A 9,484-nucleotide genomic window follows, 5' to 3' on the forward strand; every position below is an offset into this window, starting at 1 on the left:
CATATAACATTTCATTTATGTTTTCTTCTACTAGTTTCATAGTTTGGGGTCTTACATTTAAACATTTAATTTATTTTGAGTTGATTTTTGTATATTATGAGAGATAAGGGTCTACTTTCATTCTTTTGTATGTGGATATGAACTTTTCCCAGCATCATTTGTTGAAAAGACTGTCTTTTCCCCATTGAATGTTTGCACCTTTGTCAAAAATAAGTTGCATGTAAATGTGTGGATTTATGCCTGGGCTCTCTATTTTTGTTCCACTGGTCTACATGCCTGTTTTTATGCCAATACCATGCTGTTTTAGTTAGGATAGCTTTGTAATATATTTTGAAATTAGATAGTGTAATACCTCTAGCATTGCTCTTTTTGCTTAAGATTTATTTGGCTATTTGGGGTGTTTTGTAGTTTCACATGGATTTTAAGATTTTTTTTAATATCCGTGAAGAATGAAATTGGAAATTTGATAGAGATTATATTGGATTTATAGATTGATTCGAGTAGTATGGTCATTTCAACAATATTAATTCTTCTAGTCCATGAACATGGGATATCTTTATTTTAATTTTTTAAATTGCTTTTATCAATGTTTAATAATTTTCATCTTTCCATGGCTTAACTTACTTGTAGGTATTTTGTTTCTTTAATAGCTATTTTAAATGGGATTACTTTCTTGATCCCTTTTTCAGATAGTCTGCTATTGGTGTATAGAGATGTTACTGATTTTTTATGTTGCTTTTGTATCCTGAAACCTTATTGTATTCATTTATTATTTCTGATTCTCAGTGGTGTATTTAGGGTTTTTTACATATATGATCATGTCATCTGCAAAGAGGGACAATTTGACTTTTTTTTTCCAATTTGGATGCCTTTTATTTCTTTCTCTTACCTAATTGTTCTGACTAGGACTTCTAGTACTATGTTGAAAAAAGTGATTAAAGTGAACATCCTTGTCTTGTTCCAGATCCTAGAGACAAAACTTTCATGTTTCGCCATTCAGTGTAATGTTGCCTGTGGGTTATCGCATATGATCTTTATTTTATTATGTTCTTTTATAACTAATTTTTTAAAAGGTTTGATCATAAAATGATGTCTAATTTTGTCAAATGCTTTTTCTGCATCTATTGAAATGATTATATGTTTTTTATCCTTCATTGTTTAATGTGATGTATCACATTTTATTGATTTACATGTATTAGACTATCCTTACCTCTCCAGGTAAATACCACTTGATTATGGTGAATAATCTTTTAAATGTGCTTTTGAATTATCATTGCTAGAACTGCTGGTTTTGAATGTTTGCATCTATGTTTATCAATGATATTGGCCTGGAGTTTTCTTTTATTTGCTGTTCTTGTCTCATTTTGGAAACAGGAAATGCTGCCTTCATAGAATGAGTTTGGAAGAGTTCCCTCCTTTTCATTTTTTTGAAATAGTTTGTAAAAAATTTGTATAAGTTTTTTAAATGTTTTGTAGAATTTGTCAGCGAAAACCACCAAGTCGTGAACTTTTCTTTCTTCCTCTATTTTTTTAGAGACAGGGTCTCACTCTATCACTGAGGCTGGCATACAGTCGTGCAGTCATAGCTGACTGCAGCCTCAAACTCCTGGTCTTAAGTGATCCTCCTGCCTCAGTCTCCTGAGTACAAGTACACACCACTATACCTGGGGAATTTTTATTTTTATTTTTAGAGGTGGAGTGTCATTGTGTTGCCCAGGCTAATCTTGAACTCCTGGCCTCTAGTGATTTTCCTGCCTTGGGCTCCTAAACTGTGAGATTACAGTTGTGAGCTACTGTGTGAAGTGGATTTTCCTTGACTGAGAGCCTAAATCTCTCCTTCAGTCTCATTATTTGTCATTGGTGTGTTCACATTTTCTATTTCTTCTTTCTTCGATTTTGATAGGTTATATGTGTCCAGAGCATACGTTTTTCTTCTAAGTTTTTCAATTTATTGGCATATAATTGTTTGTAGTACTTACTCATGATTCCTTATATTTCTCTAGAGTCTATCATAGTATATCCTTTTTCATCTCTGATTTTATGTGAATTTTCTCTTTTTTTCTTAGTCTGACAAAACATTTGTCAATTTTACCTTTTCAAAAAAGATTCCTTCATTTAATTAGTCGTTTGTATTTTTTGTCTTCATTTTGTATATTTGTGCTCTGATCTTTATATTCTTTTGCTAATTTGGGTCTTAGTTCTTGAATTTATAGTTCCTTGAAATACATAGTTAGATGGTTTATTCATCATCTTTCTTCTTTATTGATGTAGAAATGTATTGCTGTAAACTTCCCTCTAAGGACCGTTTTGCTGTATTTCATAAGTTTTCATATGTTCTGATTTCATTTTTATTCGTCTTAAGACATTTTTAAAATTAATTTTTTTTTCATTGACCCATTGGTTGTTTAAGGATATGTTGTTTTATTTGTATGTATTTGCACAATTTCTGAAGTTCCTCCTGTTGTTTATTTCTAGATTTATTCCATATGGTCAAAAAAACACGTGATATGATTTGATTTTTTGATTAGCTAAGACTTGTTTTGTGGTCTAACATATCTATCATGGACAATATTCCATATGCAGGTGAAAAGATAATGAATTATCCAATTGTTGGATGAAATGTTATGTAAATAACTGTTAAATTCTTTTGATCTAGAGTGCAATTTAAATGTTTCTTTGTTGAGATTCTCTCTCAATGATCTGTTCATTGCTGAAAATGGGATGTTGAGGTTTCATACTATTATTGTACAGCTTTTGTCTCTCCTTTTAGATCTATTAATGTTTGCTTTACATATTTAGGTTCTCCAATGTTGAGTGCATTATATATTTACAATTATTGTATTCTCTTGTTGTACTGACCCCTTTATTATTATATAATGGCCTTGTTTGTCTGTATTTACAGTTTTTCTACTTGAAGTCTATTTTATTTGATATAAATATAACTACTTCTGCATTCTTCTGATTTCCATTGTCATAAAATATATTTTTCCATCTGATCACTTTCGATATATGTGTGTATTTACAGGTGATGGGAGTCTCTTGTAGAAAGAACATAGTTAGGTCGTGTTTTTAATCCATTTACCCATTCTCTGTCTTCTTACTGGATAATTTAATCTATTTACATTCAAGGTAATTATTGATAGATAAGGACTTGTACTGCCATATACTGTTTTCTTATTTTCTTTTAGAATTTTTGTACCTTTTTGTCCCTTTGTTGTCTTCCTTTGTAGTCAAGTGATTTTCTCTGTGTGTTTTTGTTTCTTGTTCTTTTATTTTTAGTGTATCTAATAAAAATGTTTGCCTTTTGGTTACTATGAAGCATGCAAAGAATATTTTATAGTTTCAATAGGTAATTGTGAATGGATAACAACTTAATTTTGATAATAAGAAATGGAGAAAAGCAATCACTCTGCTCTTTAACTCAATCACTCCCCCACATTTTGCATTTTTGATGTCTTAATTTACATCTTTTATATCACTTATCCCTTAACAAATTATTGTAGTTGTTATTATTTTTGTTTTGTATTTTAACCTTCTTACTAAAAACATGTAAGTAGTTTATATTCAATTATTACTATACTAGAGCATCCTGAATTTGTCTGAATATTTATTTTTACCTGTGGATTTATACCTTCCAATTTTTTGTATTACATATTAGTGCCCTTTTCCTTCAGTTTGAAGATTGTTCTTTAACATTTCTTTTAAGGCAGGTATGGTTACAATGAATTTCTTCATCTTTTGTTTGTCTTAGAATGTTTTAACCTCTCCTTCATTTCTAAATGAGAGCTGTGCTGGATACTGTATTCATTGTTGACAGTTTTTTTCTTCAGCACTTGATTCTATTATCCTACTCTCTCCTGGTCCATATTGTTTCTGCTGAGAAGTCTGCTGCCAGGCACATTGGAATTCTCTTATGTGTTATATGCTTCCTTTTTCTTAGTGCTTTCAGGACCTACTCTTTGTTTTTGACGTTTGAAAGTTTAATTATAATATGTCTTGTGGTTGTCTTATTCAGATTAAATCAAATTAGTGATCTTTGGCCATCCTAAACATCTTAATCCTTCTCCAAGTTTAAAAAGTTGTCTGTTATTTCTCTGAATAAGCTTCTAACTCTTTTTCATTCTTAGGTCCACTTTAACACTGTAGATTTTTTTTCTTGATGGTGTCCCATGGATCTCGTAAGTTTTCTTTGTTTCTTCTCATTTTTTTCTCTTTTCTACTCTGACAGTGTATTTTCAAAGAGCCTGTCTTTGAGCTCACTGCTTTTTTTCTTCTACTTGATCAGTTCTGCCCTTGATGCCCTCTAGTGCATTTTTCAGTTTGTTTACTGAACTTTCCACCTCCAGGATTTCCATTTGATTTTTTCCCATTATTTTAAATTCTTTGTTGAATTTCTCATAAATTTCCATATTGTTTCTCTGTGCTTTGTTGAAGTGCACAGATTTAAAAAAAAAAACAGCTATTTGAATTTTTTTGTCTGCCACATCATTCATTTGCATGTCTTCAGGTTCAGTTGCTGACACCTTGTTTTCTCCATTTGATGAGGCAGTATTTCCTAGGCTATTCTTATTTTTTGTAGATGTACATCTCTGTCTACACATTAATGAGTTAAATATTTATTTCAATCTTCTCAGTCTGGGTTTGTTTTTGACTGTTTCTCAGTGGGCTTGTTTAGAAATTCTGTGTGGATTTCCATTATATTCCATTTTAGCATTAGGAGGTGCCCAAAGCAAAGGTTAGACATAAGTCTTGCAATGGGGCTTCACCATTGATGCAATGTAACTGGATGGGCCCATGGGTGATCCACAGAAAGACTGCTGTCTGTAGGGGGAGAACAAGTCAGGCCATCAAATCTGGACAGTCTGTGTATCATGTTTCCCACAGTGTGGTGCCCATAAAAAACCTGCCTGGTATAATGTTTCCTCTGGTAGGAATGGCTAGCCACTGCTAAGTTTCATATAGTAAGTATTGCTAACCCAATCTCTTCTTTATGTCCCTAGCATGCTTCTGGTGGTTCAGCTCTGTTGACACTCATGGTGCTGCTTGTGGGCTGATGCAGGAGTGAGTCTACTGTGAAGGCACTCAGTATGGTGGAAAAAATATTCAACTTCTGCTCACTTTATTCAGTGTAAGAACTGTGAGTTCAGGAGGACTTTCTGCATATAATACCATTATGGCCTGGGGGAGGAGTATCACAGTCAAAGAGTACTGTTTCCCTTACTGTCCAAGCATGGTTTTACTCCTCTTTGCAGTCCAAAGGGGCTTCATAGACTCACTCATGTATTCAGGGTTCCTTAGCTCTTGTAAAGGTAATTTCATATGTGGATAGTTGTTCATATAGATGTGTCTGTAGTGGTATGATTACTGAAGAGATCTACTCCACTACCTTGCTCTGCCCAAATCCTTCCCCTTTCCAACAAGAGTTTGCCACCTCCTAGTTTTCTTTTTTCTTAACCAAACTAAGTTTAGCCTTTTAATCCTTCACCCTCTTCCACTTCTAATGCCATTGCTTCTTTGTATGCTTATTGTATTTTCCATGCTATATGACTTTCAGCTGGTTATTTACAGTATGTAAGTTTTAGTATCTTGTAAAATGGGGATAATAATAGCATCCATTTGATAGGGATGTTAAAGATATTAAATGACACTGTCCATGTTAAATAACTTCTTGAGATATATTGAGATGTTTCTGTACTTCCTTGTTCTGGCCTTCTTGTTGAACCAGAGGAATCTATTGTCATGAAAAGCAATAAAACTGTGATAGTAGAAATTAAAAGTGAGTAGGAACTTATTTAAAAATCATCATTCTCCTTTTCAATGCAAAAATAAGAACTAGAAACTTTTAATAAGGCAATAGTCTGGAGAAATAATTTATGGAAGATAACATGGATTTTTTAATCTTAAAGGGTTCTTTTACATATTCAAGGGTCGAGATTGGCTGCCTTGAATCCTACTAAAATTTCAATGTAAGTTTTAGAGAGGGAGGAAAGAGTCAAAGAAAAAAATTGCACTGGAAAAAGTTAAATAAGTAAGGAAGATATTATTCAAGCTATTGCAATACGGGAGCGAGGCCAGACCTAGTCTGAACTCAGCTCCTCTGATACAAAGGGCCGTGGAGTTTTTGAAAGTGAGGGTAAGGGGGCGATCATAGGCTACCTGTCTTTGCTAACTGTCTTTTCTCAAAGGAAAATTAAACTTTCTTTTATCTTTATGATATAAGGTAATTTTTACAACTTGGAGCAAGATTAGGCTCTTACTCTCTCATGGAGACTGGGAAATAAGGTATTATCTTTCTGGAGGATTACATTTGAAAGGGATGGCTCCCAGATCCTTGAAAAAGGAAATTTTCTGCTTACAAGCTACACATGCCACTTCTACCTGCATTTCAGTGGCCAAACAGGTCACATATCTAAATCTGACCCTTTCTTCAATAGGACAGAAATGTATAATCTTCTAGGAGATAGGGTCACTGCAGTAGGAAGACCAGATAATGGGAGAATGATAATATAATCTACCACAATGACCACAGTGAAAACATTAGTAATCCTCAGGGTTAAACCAAGTCTTCTTGGACACTTAGGTTGATTCTAGGCTATTGTCAATAGTGGAATAGTAAAAAATAAAGAGAATAGCACATTTATTTTTTGCAGAGAAGCTAGACAATTCACAGTAACTTATGGCCTAGACAACTTTGTTTCTTGATCACCACAACTCTTTATAGATGCCTGTGGTCCAAAAATGCGGATTCCTTATCGTCCCCAAAATGAAGGAATCCTCTGCAAGGCAACCTGGGAGGGAGTTTAGGATTGTTCTGAGGCAGTGAAAGCCATTGAGATTCACATGTAAGAGGCTAGAGAAAGGGAATCCACATGTTTTGATCCCTCCATGTGCTGGATATAACTTGATCTTCATTATATTGCACCACCTTTGGTGTCAGAGAGAACTGGATTTGAATCCCAGTTCCATCACTCATTATGATTTGATGGTGAATGTGTTTTTAACTCGTCTGAGACTCAGTTTGCTCATCTATAAAAGATGGGATTGTTATGAGACTTGCATAAGGTAAGTGTTTAAAAATCTGGGAATAATCCCTGTAATTTAAAAGACGGGGTTGTGATAAGGCTTCAATAAGGTAAGTGTGTAAAATCTGGACACAATGTTACTAATTTTGTAGGTTTTCAATATATAGAGAAGGAGGATTATTTTTCTCTCATTTAATTTTTACAACAAGTTTATAAAATTGGTATTATTCATATTTTTGAGATAATCAAAGGATCAGTAGGTTTAAATAAATCACCATAGTCACAAAGCAGTTCACAATATATTGACTGGATAATTGCTAGTGAAAAGTAGCAATGATGTTCACATTGAAAATCTTTTTTTTTTTATTATACTTTAAGTTTTAGGGTACATGTGCACATTGTGCAGGTTAGTTACATATGTATACATGTGCCATTCTGGTGCGCTGCACCCACTAACTCGTCATCTAGCATTAGATATATCTCCCAATGCTATCCCTAGGTGGTGGTTTTCTCTTGCATAAGCCTCTTCGTTTGTTGAAACCATAGATTCTAAGTTTGCTCTATCAAAGTGATCATTAGAAAAATATAATGTACTTAGTGTATAAATTTTAGAAAATTTCCTTTTTAGTCCTGTTAATTTGATTGAATATGTGCATTTTGAATTATGAATATAAATATGAATATGTATGGCATATGAAATATGACTTGACATCACAGAGTAACCTTAGATCGTGGCAATGTTTTTTTCTGAAAGCACCTGCAGAAATGTATCTTCTTTCTAGTTTCCAAAAAACTCAGAGGCCATGGGGGAAGAGGGGACTTTGGCTGTCAGATAGTGCATGAGGTACATTAGGATATAGTAATTGCATCATAATTCATATTCATAATTCACAGTTAGGAAACCTGAAATTTGCTTCCAGCTACCAATAAATGAAAGGTGGGGCGGGGTCGCTGGGGGGCGCCGCTTTGTGAGCCAGTGCCTGGACTCACACGTCACAAATGGAAGGGCAGCGCGTGGAGGGAACTCAAGGCCTGATTGGTTCTTCCTAAGCAGGACACGATCAGGTTGGCTGGGCAACCGGCCTTCAGTTGGTGGCCTTCAGTGGGTGCCTTAAGTTGGTGGCATTTGGTTGCCTTTCCTGGGGAGAGGCAGCAGGTGCTCAGCTCTGCAGACGTAGGGGCAAGCGAAGGCCCAAGCTGCCTCGAGAAGAGCAGAGGTGCCCCATGGGGACCACGATGACCGGTCGCATGTGCACCAAAGCCAGCCCCCGGCAGGGCCAGCGCAGTGATTCTGCGGGGCCGTCCTGTGGCTCTGATATCTATGAGTCGCTGGCCAGCAAAGGCACAGGCACCAGCAGAAAGGAGCAGAGACGCCCAGAACATCCTGTCCCCCAATGCCAGCCCCAAGCAGGGCCAGCTTAGGGTGCGGTGGGCAGAGCCATCCTGCAGCTCTGAGATCCATGAGGAGGAGGTGGGAGTAGCGCCAGGCTCCACTGCGTTGGATCTCGCACAATTTGAGCCCAATTTGATTCCAGAGCCATGACTTGCAGCACATTGGCGACCAGAAGACCCCCAAAGGTAGGGAGGCGACAGATACCGCTTGGCCTCAGGAGCTCCTCTGGCCGTTGCTGAACCAAGGTTCCCCCAGAGACATCCACAGCCTGGGGCTCCTCCCTTCTTCACCTAGTTCCTTTCCTAGGCTCAGGCCCCAAGCATGAGGACTGGCTCTGCCTGGCGTCTCCATCCCTTGGTCTTTCTCTGTTGCATCCAGGTGGTTTCTTTTCTCCTCCCTACCCATATGCCCAGTTATGGGCCCTCTTCTTCTTCCTAGAGGCTGGCCAAAAACTAAGTTTTCAAAGTACAAAATGGATGCTACAGATTTCGTTGCTTTAGAGGAAATGTCTGACAGCTCTTGTATTTAAACTTAAGTAGCTACACTGGGACTCAGTTTCATATCTTGAGTTCTAGACCAGAGCTATCTACCCTAAAGCAACGGCAAGGGGTTAGAGGTACTCTTCTTGATTCGAATAATAAAAAATGATTTTTTTTTGTAGGGACAAGGCTCACTGTGTTGCCCAAGCTGGTCTCAAACCCCGGGCCTCAAGTGATTCACCCACCTTAGCCTCCCACACTGCTGGGATGACAGGCAAGAGCCACCACACCTGGTCATTGGAGGTGCTCCTGCTTTGTGTGTTTCGGCTGGTCTTCAGGCGCAGCTGTCAGTAAGATGCTCCTGCAGTATAGTTCTAAGTCTTTCTGCACAGATTCAGTGGGTCCTGTGTTTTTTTACATGGAATAGCCCCTTTATTTTTTGCAGAGAAGCTAGATAATTCACAGTAACCTATGGCCTAGAAAATTTTATTTCTTGATCAACACAACTCTTTATAGATGCTTGTGGTCCAAAAATGCAGATTTCTAATCACCCCCACGAATAAGGGGGCCATTGCAAGGTAACCTGGGAG

The sequence above is a fragment of the Gorilla gorilla genome, chromosome 12 (genome assembly GCF_029281585.2).
Source record: "Gorilla gorilla gorilla isolate KB3781 chromosome 12, NHGRI_mGorGor1-v2.1_pri, whole genome shotgun sequence".
Lineage (NCBI taxonomy): Eukaryota > Metazoa > Chordata > Mammalia > Primates > Hominidae > Gorilla > Gorilla gorilla.